Below are 14,697 nucleotides of genomic sequence, written 5' to 3' on the forward strand. Positions count from 1 at the left end.
ATGATACCAATGCTATGGGAGGCTGAGATGAGGAGGACTGCTTGAGGCCTGGGGTTGAGACAAGCCTGAGCAACATAGTGACACCCTATTCCTACAGAAAATAAAAATTAGCCAGGTGTGATGGCATGCACATGTAGTCCTAGCTACTTGGGAGGCTAAGGTAAGATTATCACTTGAGCCCAGTAGTTGGAAGTTGCAGTGAGTTGTGATCACATCACTGCACTCCAGCCTGAGTGACAAAATTTTTAAAAAGTTACCACTGCATACAGCCGATGTTAAATAGAAACTACATCCCCAAAGACTACCAATAAAAACTAAATATATTTTGACACACCAGCACAGAATATTGTGACTGTGTAAAATAAAAAGTATGTGGATATTGTTGATACATGGAAATAACTACAGCCCAGTATATGGGGAAATGTTACAAGAAAGAAGCAAACCAACACACTGATTCCAACTATGTGAAAATGAATACATATAAATTAACAGCCATTAGAAGATCATTTGGAGAAAGTAAATAGTTGTATCTTCAATAGCAGTTTGAGGTATCAAGAAATCAAGATTTTAAAACTGCAAATAAGTAACCAAGTAGTCCATATTATATTTATATATGTTCACAAAGACAACTTTATCCAATTGAAGTCTACTTCAGTGTCATCATTAGCTCAGCCCGATGTAATAGCTGAATCCCTGAGACTCATGCAAAGCAGACTGAGATCAAAGGAAAGGAAAAAGATAATTCGTGTGCTGTTTTTAGTCTCTTCAATATATATCCAGAAAGATCAAATATTTTAATTGGGGGTTTTATGACCTCCTAGATTTCTCAAATTGCAACTAAAACTAATCTGCATCAAAATCATCTAGCATTTTTGTTAAACATACATTTTTCTGGTCCTTACCAAGGCCTATTCCAATTACAAGAGCTAAAGCCTGAAGCCTGACACTCTACCTTTGTTGATGAGCACCTCGGCTGATTCATAGGAATTCTAAATTTTAAGAACTATAGCTGGCTGGGCATAGTGACTCACAAGTGTAATCCCAACACTTTAGGAGACTGAGGCGGGCAGATCACCCAAGGTCAGGAGTTCGAGACCAGCCTGGCCAACATGGTGAAACCCAGTCTCCACTAAAAATACAAAAATTAGCCAGGTGTTGTGGTGCACCCCTATAGACCTAGCTACTCAGGAGGCTGAGGCAGGAGAATCACTTGAACCTGGGAGGTGGAGGTTGCAGTGAGCCAAGATGGAGCCCAAGACTCCAGCCTGGGCAACAGAGCAAGACTCCATCTCAGAAAAAAAAAAAAAGAAAAGAAGAACTAGAAGAACTATAGCATTCTTATGAAAGACTTTAAGAGATCCAAGAATTCCCAAATCCTGAATTTATGAGAGTTTTTCTGGGAAAAGCATTCATGGCTATCATGAGATTCTTCATGTGTTCATGACTCCCAAAAAGTCAATGGAACCAGAAATTTCAAATGTCTCTCCCATCAACATACTTTCCCACCATTGATGTAGACAGTACAGTAAGTTTTGAATCATCCAGCATGCTTTGGTTTATTTGGTTAAAAAATTAACCCCTCTTCTTAACTTTTCTTGAACAGCTAGCTAGCTTTTTGATAGCTAGCATTCAACGTATACTTAGCAAACAATTATTTTTTAATTTTTGGCTTAAATAAGATTTATCCATGGAATAAACTATCTAAAAGACCTAATTGCCACACCAATTGATCAAATTCACGATTTTATTTGACATTAGCAGGCCTGGGATTTTCTATACTGTAAGCCCTGTTGTTTAATAACGTAAGATGTGAGTTGTGCCTATAGTCTTTACAGCAGATCTAAAAATGTTTCCTTGATAGGTATCTTCGCATATAAAAGTCACCCAGAAAAATCAGCCATACTCTATACAGAAATTAGGCAGTAACTTTTGTCACTGAGGACATCAGAAGAGGTTGTATCTTAAGAACGGCAATTCTTAGATAGCAGATGTCTTTGGTACAACCATATCTATGGCAAAGGAAACAATCAAGTTCTATTCTAAGCTACATTGAGACTGTGGACTTTAAACTTGATAGTTGTGCTGTAATGGGAGTAACTCTGCAGCTGGGGGAGAGGACATATTTTGCATTTGAAAACTGGAGAACAGATGGTGATCAACTGAAAAAATTGAACCACAATCTTTTACAGTTCTTACCAATAAGTGGTAGTTTATTTTCCCCCACCCCCTGGATCTTAGTAGTCTAATAATTTGCTTTGACTGACAGAATGTAGCCAATTCTGGAGTCTGGGCCACAGCTTCCAGGTTCATCCCCTCTTGGAACACTACTGCTTCCATGTAAAAAAGCAGCTAAACTACTGAATGAGAGGTAACATGGAGAGACAAAGAGAGACTGAGTCAACAGCCAGTATTAAGGCCCAAGACACGTGAATAAGGCCATCTTAGACTCTCTATCCATGACTAAGAGGGAGCAGGACTACAAACACATGAATGACCTCTGGCAAGACCGATAGAAGAATTACTCAGTTGATTGCAGCCAACTCAGAAAATCATGAGAAATACTAAATTATTACCACTGTAAGACACTAAATGTTGGAGTGTTTTATTACACAGCAATAACTAATGCATGTTGAAATTTGGCCAGAGATTTTATAGAAGTAGGAATAAAGACATAGAAATCACTAGACTATATTTTGTAGATAATATCTTATTGTGGTGGACAAGAAGATGTGCTACCTAGACCTCCTTCAAGGAATGACTTGCTGCCCAGCTATGGAGAAAGCAGTTAACACACAGCCTCAACTGTTAGCTCCTTTAGGTTTTATATCTCAAATGCCAATAATTGCCTCTCCCAAGATCGTGCCACATTTAGTGACTAAGTGAGATGGGGATAGAGAGTCCCAGCAATTTCAATCCAAATGGTGACATGCTTATGTGCAATTCTTTCTCAAGAGCTCTCCATTAGGTTGGTCAAGCCTTCTTAATAAATTAATAGGAATGGTTGTGCTAGATTACAATAGCAAGCATTAGCCCATGTAAATAAGCTGTCCTAGGCAAACTTCTAGGTTCATTCTGATGAAGATTCCCATCATTATGTTTCCTGCAGACTGCTACTGTCAGTTATGGGGAAGTAATGAGCTATGCCTGTTATTATTAGTCAGTGACTCTACCATGTTCCTGCTGGTCAAGCAAAGTCTGTTCTCACCACCTACTTGGCCTCCCTGGACTTTTTAACTTCTTATAAAAGTAAATGATAGACATGATAACAAATCAGACCCTGTCTTGACACTTTCATTGATTTGTTTTAAAAACTAGATTAGTTCATCTTATTATTACAGTAATATTAAACTACATACCCCATGTTTTTCAAATAATGTAATGTTTACAATGACTCATCAAGACGAATATATTATCCCAGGTTAAAAAAAAAACTGAAGCTTAGTTACACAAGGTCATATAGGTAGTAAATGGATGATTTAATCCTAAATCTTGATGACTCTTAAGCTCATGTTTTTTCTGCAGGTTCACTGTCTCTTATGGAGCTAAGCATTGACTGAAATAGAAGGGAATAAAACACAACTGTTTGAAGGGTCACGATCTAAATTCCTACCATGTATAATTTTCTTTGACACAACTAAATATGAAAGAGAGAGACAGAAAGAGAGTATGCCAGAAATTAAAGGAAAAAAAAGAAATAATTAAAATAATCAACTCCATGGAGGAAGAAGAGCGGAGTGGTGACCACATAAAAGGCTGGATAGAAGCCCATGAAGTCATAACATTCAAAGAGAATGAGGGTCTCAATACTCTGACACGTAAGAATTTACCTTCACCTCCTGAAACTTGAAAGGGGTTAATTTTAAGACAAATAAGAAGTATGATTTTACACAGTATTGAGTGGATTTAAAGAACTCATCATCCCACAGAGATAGTACTAGCTAAAAACACAAAGGGTTATAAGAAATTTGTAAATTATTCCATCAACAGCAGACCCTTAATGGTTTGGTGAGAAAACCAAGAAAATTTAGGATTGGAGTGGAAAGAATAACCCATGATGCTGAGATCGCAAAGCCCTTCTGTGGTCCTCTGCCAGGCGCAGAGTTCTAGGTGGGCTGGCCCTCACCCTACCCTAGTTTAACATTTCTTATATGCATTTGCTTGCTTCTGGGAGAAAGAAGATGCTGCACTGGCAAAATCTGTCTGGACAAGGCTTTGGATTTAATTTCCCAAAACTGAACATAATCCACCTTATTTCTCCCTTAAAGACAAAGCTTGTGTCTTTGTCTTGAGGTCACCTGAATAGTGTGGAGTGGGGTAGTGGTGTGCCAGGGGCAGCTGAGCCCCTTGTCTCCTAGAGCAGATTCGCTGTAAACCCAAAGGTGCCTCTTACTTGGGCCTAACCCCCAGATTTCTTGAGTACAAACCTCATCTCTGCCCCTAAATTGTGCTTGTGGTAAAGGGGGTTAAATTTTTCATTCTCACTCTATCATTGGTAGTTCAATAGATTTTTACTCTCTCTTCATCTCCTGCCCGTTCCCTCTAGGGCTAAAGGCTTGAAGTTTAAGTCTCTCTTGAAGAAACGGCCATGCTTCATTTAATCCTGCTGCAGCCAGAGTGCTGTGGATGTCATGCTTCTGATGAGACATTAAATCAAGGTAAACATTAATCCCTCAGGCTGGAGCATCTATGAAGAGAAGAAAAATGTGGCTTCACCTCACAGGAAACACTGCAGCCAATCTATGCCCTTTACGTTGCCTCCAGACCTCACACACTTGGAGTTAATTAGAAAATTCTCCCTCTGGAATATATTATAAGCTGTGTTTAATTTGGTGGAGAAAATATTCTCACAAATCTTGCCTGAATACAGATGCTTCTGAGGAGTAAAAAATAAGAAAACATAAATAAATTTGCGCATCAAAGCAAAGTACTTCTGCTTTCAACAAAGGCCAATATAATCTATATTTCTACATGACCTAGGTGCAATACATTAAGATGCAGACTATATAAGCAATAATGTAATCCAGTTAAATCACCCCAAAAGAGCAAAGTGATTTGAGAAAAGATCAAGAGGCACCAGCTCAGTATCCCCATTTCAGACTATCTGCCCCTAAAAGGGGACATTTTTCAGACTTCAATCTAATTCACCTGGAATTTTGATGTTAGGTAAGGATATAATTTCATTTTCTTTTAAACTAATTTTACCAACAAAATTTATTGCATAATTCTTTTTTTAACACATATGTAAAACATATATGCTTACCTGCGTCTAGGCTATTCTTGTTGATCCCGGCATCAGGACCACACTGATTTGATTATTGTAGGTTACTTTCTGTTTTAATATCTTATAAGACCAGTCTCTTTATTCCTATTAGTTTTTAAAATATTCACGTTATTCTTTCCCATATATTATTCCAGTTACAAATTCACTTTGTTAAGGTCAAGCAAATAAATCACAATGAGGTTTCCATTGAAATTAAATTAACTTGGGGAGGAATTGACATACCCTTTAGAAATAGATCTACACTAGACAGTCCTTTCTTAAAATGTTTCTCATTCAACATATGTGAAGGACTCCATCTATATAAGTCAAAACTCATTGGTTACCAGGAACAGAAACTCAATTTAAATGATCTTTAAAAGGGGGAAGCACTGTGTACAAGAATTAACTCCAAATTGATCATAATTCTACATGTGAAATCTAAAGCTATAAAGAAAAAAAAATTAATTCTATGTCCTTGAATTTAGCAAAGATTTTTTAGATAGATAGGACACAAAAACCAAAACCTATAAAATAAGATAAAAAGGACTTCAAAATTAAAAACTTTAGCTCTGTGAAAGACACTGCTAAGAAAATGAAAAGACAAGTCACAGACTGAGAGAAAATATTTGCAAAATATAAATTTTATAAAAGACTTGTGTCCAGAATATGTAAAGTATTCTCACAATGTAATAATGGGGAAAAAAAACACAATAAAAAAGGAGCAAAAGATTTGATCAGACACATCAGTAAAGATATGTGGATGGCAAATAAGCATATGAAAAGATGTTTAACATCATTTTTCATTGAAACCAAAATAAGATATCACTGCACACCTATTAGAATTATTCATTTAAAAAAAAAAAAAAAACATGAAACTACCAAATACTGGTGAGAAAGTAGAGCAATGGGAATTTTTGCTGGCCAAAATGCAAAATGGTACAGCCACTTTGGGATACAGTTTGGAAGTTTCTTATAACATTAAAAGTATATTTACTGTATAACCCAGCAATCCTACTCTTAGATATTTACCCAAGGGAAATGGAAATATGACCACACAAAAATCTGTATGCAATTATTTATCGTGGTTTTTTTCATAATTACCAAAATCTGGAAACAATCCAAATGCCCATGAACTGTTGAACGCATAAACACACTGTGGTATAGCCACACAATGAAATATGACTCAGCAATAAAAAGGAACAAAATACTGATACTAGTAACAACATGGATAGATCTCAAATGCATTATGCTAAGTGAAAGAAGTGATATACTCAAAAGGGTATATACTTTGTGTTTCCATTTACATGACATTCAGTAAAAGGCAAAATTACAGGAACAGAAAAACAGATTAATGTTTGCCAGTGGATAGAGCAGGAGAAGGGGATAAATAACAGAGGGGCATGAGGGAACTTTCTGGGGTGATAGAAGTATCCCATGTCTTGATTGAGGTAGTAGTTATGCAAACTTTATGCACTGATCAAAATTCACAGGACTAGTCACCTTAATGGAGTAAATTTTACTGCGTGTAAATAGATCTCAAAAAAAAAAAAAAACCCCATCCTACAAGGGGGAGAGGTATATATTGGCTCATCTGTTTGAAAAGTTTGGGTGTTTTCTGGTTTCAGACACATCTGAGGCCGAGTGCGTAAACACGTTCTTAGTCATGTGTTCTACTCTTGCCCTTTTTTCCTTCATGTTGGCTTATTCTTTCCAAGTAATGGTGTCCATCAGTCTCTTCCTCCTTGCAATGATCTTTACAGCTCATAAACTCAGAAAAAGATCTTCTCTTTCTTCCTGCAACAATAGCAATTCCCCCCAAAGGGTACTGATAAACCCTGCTTAGATTGCATACCTCCCTCTACACAATCAATATCTGGGCCCTGGAGAAAGAGATACTCTGATTGGCCATCTTGAGTCTTTTGCCCACGCCGGTGGCAGGAGGGACGGCCACATCAGAATCACTTGGTGCAGTAGAGAAGCGAATTCTAAAAGGAAGGAGAGCCAAGCAGACAAAATAACAGATGTCTTGACATCCTCATTCTTGATTACTGCATATCATGGTCTGTCTGCTGCTCTTGTTGCTCAACAATATCCAGCCAGGGCTCTTCCTTCAAGCTGTGTTCCAAGGAATCTTTACAGAATGTTTTCCAGATTTCCATCTTGCACTTTTACGCTTTCATTTAAATATAGCAGCTTCTATGGATACTTCTCTTAACCTCCTCTTTTTTCCACAGGAGCCCAACCCAGTGTGTTTGGGTTGAATCAACTCTTCCATGCTGAGAGATTGGAATGCATTTGACTCTTCAGTGGATGATTTCATCTGCCACTTTGGTGATATTAGTCCTAGGAAGTAACACTGCTGCCCACATTTGCCTGGTTCTCAGTTGACTCCCTTAGCAGGTGCCCTGACACAGCGAGAGGACAGGACAAACAAGTGAGCTGGACGGACTTGAATTATTAATCTCTACTTACCAGCCTAACTCATGTACAGTGCTGTTATAGCTCTCATTGAATTGCAGAGACTGATCACACTGTCTGAATTTTTTAGTCCCCTCAGGAAGCAAATACTTGTATTTTTTAGACAAATCCTAAGAACCTATCTAGTAAATGGTTTAATTTTACAAATAAAATAACAGAAGCCCTGAGAGCTTTTGGCCCAAGAGCTGAAACTAAAACCTTAGCCTCTTATCTACTTACTGGTGCCCTTGACACTATTTTCTGATGCTTCTCTTTTTCTCAGATTTCCTTCTGGTTAGTGATTTGTCTATAAATATTTCTACCACTAATGAACATAAGTGCTTTTGAAATGCAAGTAAGTCAAGGTCACCATCTATTTGGTAGTAGATTGATGTCAGAGATGATATAGAGCTTAGTGAGGTTTGGATTCAGAAAGGTTCAAATTTGAGTCCTGGTTTCAAAAGTATTAGCTGGGTGACCTTGGCAACTTACTCAGAGTTTCCTCACCTATAAAATGTGGATAATAATAGTATCTCTTTCAGAGGGATATTGTGCAGAATAAATCAGATTTTGAAAACATTTAGCAAAATAGCTAGTAGTCTTGTCTTAGCTGTTTTATTAGGTTGCCTCTGGTCTATACTTTTGCAGTAGTCAAAAGAAAGGGTTTAGGAAAGGAAACCAGAATAGAGAACTTTGCAAACAGAAGAACCAGTAGTACTGAAAGAGGGATTTCATTTAATGCTGCTTAAGAAAATATTGTTTTTTTATGAAAATACCCCATATCGCTGTAAAGGACTTTGGAACAGGGAAAGGAGGATGGTAGTTTCAGGATAAGAAAAGCAACCTTTGAGATTTTGCAAGCTAATGTTGAAATTTGCATCAGTTTCTTGATCTCTTAAAACCCTGTGTGGAAAGGAGGTCAAGTTAGGTTTGGGGCAGCAAAAGGATAGGGTAGAACAGGAAAGACTCATCAAAATGAGACTGCAGTAGAAAAAATAGAGATGTTCTTAGATAAGGCAAGAAAAAGGAATTGTGAAAATGTCCTGGGTTCAGGCAGGGAAAGGATCAAGTTTAGGAGATCAGCTGGACAGTTGATACAGTTCAAGACAATGGAGGGTCCAGTGGCAAGAACGAGTAGTAAGAATCAGGAAATACTTTAAGAATCTGAATCCCACTCTAAGAAGATGGGACAATAAGACACTGGATCATAAATGGGAATTACTGGCAAGGGGCTTATCTTCTAAGAAATGAACTCACCATTGCCACTGAGGCAAGGATTTCACACATTTCCTGTATAGGACTAGGACTGAAGCCAGAGTACTTCAAAGTACACACCAGGACCGCGCGGGGAGATTTTAGGCCAGATTGGGTAGTGAGGAAACAGCACCCTGTTTGTGAAGGAAGTTCTTCACAGTCTTTACAGGCTTTCACAAGAAACAGACATAAAAAAAAAAACAGGGAAACATGAGTGCAGAATTTACAGAGATATTTTGGTACATGTGCCCAGAGGCATTTAAAAATATGGCCTTGGTTTTCAAAATTAAGAAAATAAACAGAACACATTAAAGATAAAGACGGTATCATACAAAAACCTAGCTGATATATTTGTAATTTTTTTTCAAGATTACTCTAAGGCCCTTTAGTTGCAGGTTTCGTCAAATAGGAAGTATATTTTCAAGTAACTTCAGTTATTCTATGGAATTTAGAGCCAGAAAGTTCTACAGTCAAATACTGTGGGAATTTAAAATTTTTAAGGATGAAATAGTCTTCTGAAAGGGATGTCTTGGTTTCTTGATACAGCAGAGCATCCATGTGGGGGGCAGGGAGTAGGGAGTGGGTAGAAGTATGTGGACAATGTTTGGGTGTGGGAACAACTAAAGGAAAGTTGAGGGACCAAGTTTAATCAGTAAGGCCAATCAGTAGTTGTAGAAATCATCTAGTGGTTTCCTAAATGTGATTTATACAGATCCCCAAAACTCTGGAGTCCAAGAAAGCTTAGTCAGAAGCCTCTATATTCATTTCAACCAAAGTGACTCTGCATTTTTTCTCCCTTTTTTTTTTAAAATTTAGCACCATTTATTGAGCAATCTCAGCTGTTGTTGTAGCTGCTGTGTGTCAGCCTGTTCTTAAAACATAAAATGCTCTTTTAATTATCTTGTCCAGTATAGAAGGATCTTCCAGGTAGCATGCCAACAGAGCAAGATACTCTAATGACGCCAGTTTCAAGGATAGTGCCATCCAGAGAAGGAGAGGGTTATGGCACATTCAACCGCAGCTTCCAGAGGTTTTGATAAAGGAGACTTTGGGAGCCCAGCCTGCCTGGCGTTTTGATGCTGTCGGTGTGAGTTTTGTATTTCATAACGGTGTTGGGAGATAGGTTAAGCACTCGCCAAAGTGTATCCCGGATTCGGGCTGTGGTTGCTTGGTCATTGGCAGTCTTTTCCATATTGAAATAATGTCCTCTTGAAAGTGAAGAGAGACCACCGCTCCGCAGATCTCCTCCCCAACCGTGAACTGTTCCCTCAACATGGCCAAAATAAGATTCTCCCAGCAACGGGAGATCAAGCCCTTCCGCAGCCAAATAATCCTCTTGTCACCATTTTTATTTGCATTATCCTCCCACATGGGTTTAATTCCTTCTTTGAAGAGATGGAAGTCACTGGCCTGTCAGATCCTTTGGACATACCATGTGGCTATGAAACCTCCAGAACTGATCCACAGAGGCAAAGGTGCCAATCTGTTTGATATTCTGTTCATAACTCTGTGAGCTGGTGGGACAGCCAGGGGTTCTCCTGGAGTACCAGAAAGTGTAGTTGTACTGCAGGGGATGCTCTGCCTGTCCAGGGACAACAGCCTTCCTCTTGTTACTGCTCTTATTCTTGTCCCATTGGGTTTTTTCTTTCTCAGTATCTTTCTGTGTGCTGCTTTCTTCATTCTGATCATGGTCCCTATTGTCATCTTTCAAAGCATCAAATTTGTTGTTCATCCTCTTGCCACTACTGTGGACACTGCCTCACTTCTGCTTTTCCTATGGGCTATAAATTGAGATTCCATAGAACATTCTGTTTGAGACAAAGGACTCCAATATTTATGTCAGAAAAACTGAAAAGGATATTGAAATGGACAAAAATAGATTGCCCGCCATTCTGTAAAGCACTTCTTTCCATTTATTTCATTCAGAGAAGCCTGCACCTTTTATTGTCTTTAAGGTATTTTACAACTCTGTAAGTAATGCAAATGACTCTTGTCCATAGAAAAGCAAATGATTTTTATTTCTGGTGAAATTTTGCCTAATGGATATTGACCAGTTTTGCATGTGTTTGTAAACTTACTTCTTATTACCTACATATGTGTGGTGTTTAAATCATTTTGGGAACTAGTTGTCACATCTTACTGGTTTTCTCATTTATTAATTAGTTAAATAAAAGCCTTTACCAAAAGAATGAAACCAGATACTTATCTCTTGCTATATACAAAAATCAAATCAGAATGGTATAGAGACTTAAATCTAAGACCTCAGACTACTCAACTACTAAAAGTAAACACTGGGGAAACTCTCTAGGACATTGGAGTGGGCAAAGATTTCTTGAGTAATACCCGACGATCACAGGCAACCAATGCAAAAGTGGATAAATGAGATCACATCAAGTTAAAAAGCTTCTGCACAGCAAAGGAAACAATCAAGATGAAGACACAACCCACAGAATGGGGGAAATGGAAGTGAAGAGAAAACCCACAGAATGGGAGAAAATATTTGCAAATTACCCATCTGACAAGGGATTAACAGCCAGAATATATAAGGACCTCAAATAACTCTATAGGAAAAACAGCTAATAATCTGATTTAAAGGGGGCAAAAGATTTGAATAGATATTTGTCAAAAGAAGACAAACAAATGGCAAACAGGTACATGAAAAGGTGCTCCATATCAATGTTCATCAGAGAAATGCAAATTAAAACTTCAATGAGGTATCATCTCACTCAAGTTAAAATGGTTTTTATCCAAAAGTCAAGCAATAACAAATGCTGGCGAGGATGTGGAGAAAAGTAAACACTTGCACATTGTTGGTAGGAATATAAATTAATACAGCCACTATTGAGAACAGTTTGGAGGTTCTACAGAAAACTAAAAATAGAACTACTATAAGACCCAGCAATCTCACTCCTAGGTATGCACCCAAAAGAAAGAAAATCAGTATATCAAAGAGATATCTGCACTCCCACATTTATTGAAGGACTATACACAATAGCCAAGATTTAAAAGCAATCTAAGTGTCTATCAACAGATGAATGTCTAAAGAAAATGTGGTACATATACACAATGGAGTACTATTTAGCCATCAAAAAGAATGAGATCCTGTCATTTGCAACAACATGGACAAAACTGCAGGTCACTATGTTAAGTGAAATAAACCAGGCATAGAAAGACATACATTGCATGTTCTCATTTATTTGTGGGAGCTAAAAGTTAAAATAATTGAACTCATGGAGATAACAGGTAGAAAGACTGCTACCAGAGGCTGGGAAGGGTAGTGGGGGTGGGGAGGCAGTGGGGATGGTTAATGGGTACAAAAAAAATAGAAAGAGTGAATAAGACCTAGTATGTGCTAGCACAACAGGATGACTATAGTCAAAAGTAATTTAATTGTCCATTTAAAAATAATTACAAGAGTATAACTGGATTATTTATAACACAAAAGATAAATGCTTGAGAGGATGAATACCCCATTTACCCTGATGTGATTATTATGTATTGCATGCCTGTATCAAAATACCTTATGTACCCCATAAATATATACAACTACTATGTACCTACAAAAATTAAAAATTAAAGGCTGCCTCACAGCCCTTAGAAAGAACCAACCCTGCTGACTCTGTGATCTTGAATATTTATAGCCTTCAGAACTATGAGACAATAAATTTCTGCTGTTTATACCTCCCAGTTTGTGGTACTTTGTTACAGCAGCCTTAGGAAACAAATATAATTCTGAGGCAGTTGCAGTTGTCCTCAAGGAGATGGGCCCATGTCTGTTTATCAGGTAAGATGGCTCTCTCTGCTAAGAGCCTAAATATTGAAGAGAATTAGGGGTTACAGGGCCAACATGGAACCAGCAGCTAGACAGCGATGGCCAATTAGTGTTAATTCAATGGAAAAGAAAGGAAGAAAATCAGATATTTTATTATGTATATCCAAAGCACATTAAAATAATGAGAGGGTTACCAACTGCTTCTAGGGTTCAGAATTATTATTTCTGACAGTGGGAGGTCATTCAAGGTGGAATATGAGATAAGCCCTAAAAGTCAGGCTCATCCAGCATCCTGGTTCTCTTTAAGTCTAAAATGCTGTCAATAATGTGAGTTCCTGAAATTTGAATGGTAATTCTCTGGGTACAAGAAAACAAAATTAAAATGCATGTTTTTTTTTTAACTGTTCACTCAAAATGTGATCAAGTTTAGCTGTTTTCATGGGTAATGAATGAAGAGTTACCATGTTTGCTCTCACAGAACCAATGTCCTTTACACACCCATGTATGAGTCCTCCTCACACACCTTTCAAACAGGGAGAAGTGACAATGGAATTACTGAAATTGTAGATTTTTTAAAAAATCAAATGTATATAAAAGTCCATGACATACAAAGAGCATACAATGATTGCTAAAGCTAGAAAATATTAAAAATAAGAAAGGAAGACTTCAGATTGAAGCAATTAAAAATGTATTCAACCATCAAAAGTGTATGTATCAAGAAAGTACAGGAACCCTTTTATACATGTGAATAAAACAAATTGGGAAATGTTACATCAGATTGTTAGCCAGATTGACTACACTGAACTACTATATTGTTATGTGAAAACTTCACACCATCCCTCTGGTCATCCCAGAATCTTGCTTTCCCATAGCAGTTCTCTACTATCAATAACATGTGGCTACAACTGCCTTACATCAACCATGGTTAGCAGCACTGTGGAAGGCAGCCATAAGGAGCATGCTATTCTGCCTTGTAAGTGAATATGATGTGACTTTCTTGGCTGTCCATTGCCATAACTGTGATTGCTAAACCTGTGTCACAATTCCAACACGTGACATTCTTTTTTCCTTAAAAAAAAAAAAAAAAAAAAGACACTCCAATGTTAACATCCTTTATCCATAGCTGAATAAATAATTAGGGTAGATATGTCTTTTGAAGGCAGTGGGACAAGTTTCTTCTTGGTGTCTTTAAACATTCATAGTCCTACTCCCATCTTTAAAAAAATAATTAAACATATTTACTTGCCCATTTCTACCTCCTTTATCTTCCCTTATTCTTACTGCTCAGTTAATAATGTCAAAATAGCATGAGACTGGGAATCAAAAACTCTGGATATAAGTCCAGACTCTTAAATTTCTTGCTGTATGGAAGGAAAGTCAATGAAAATTGTTTAACATTTTAGCATTCTTGCCTACGAAATGGAATGATTATCATCAACCCTGACTACCATACAAAGTTATTATGATAGGAGATTCCCAGAAAAATGCCTGATTGGACTTCAGTTAGAAAAACAAATGTATGATTGAGACATTAAATGTTTTACAATCCTGCCTGAGAGGAGTCTGTGAACAGGAGATAGGTGAACTGAACCTAGTCTAAAAGGATCAGAAGCAGTCCAGGTAAGATGATAGTGAGCAGAAAGTGCTGTCAGATTTTGAAATGTTAACATTTATGAGAATAAGATTGTAAGAATAAGATTATCTGAGGATAGTTTGAGGAGGATGCCATTTGCTCAAAACAAGTAAAAGCTTTTGCTTGTGCCCCTGTCCCTTTCTAGATCCCCAATTCTCTCCTATTGAGCCAAACTCTGTAGCTCTCTGATACTTCCAGACAACAATGACCTCACCTTTTTCCGACTGCCCAGAGCACAAACAATCTGTATCATTTTTATAGGTCCTTAACAGGTAATCGCATACTGTCTTGATTTCTATGCATTTGTATGTGTTAATATTC

At 37.5% G+C, this 14,697-nt stretch overlaps 1 pseudogene; it reads right to left on the reverse strand.

Moving 5' to 3' along the window:
• Positions 1 to 9,938: 9,938 nt before the first annotated feature.
• On the reverse strand, positions 9,939 to 10,724 carry LOC100450312 (eukaryotic translation initiation factor 4E type 2-like; annotated as a pseudogene).
• Between the last annotated feature and the right edge of the window lie 3,973 nt (positions 10,725 to 14,697).

This window comes from Pongo abelii, chromosome 2 (assembly GCF_028885655.2).
Source record: "Pongo abelii isolate AG06213 chromosome 2, NHGRI_mPonAbe1-v2.0_pri, whole genome shotgun sequence".
Classification (NCBI taxonomy): domain Eukaryota; kingdom Metazoa; phylum Chordata; class Mammalia; order Primates; family Hominidae; genus Pongo; species Pongo abelii.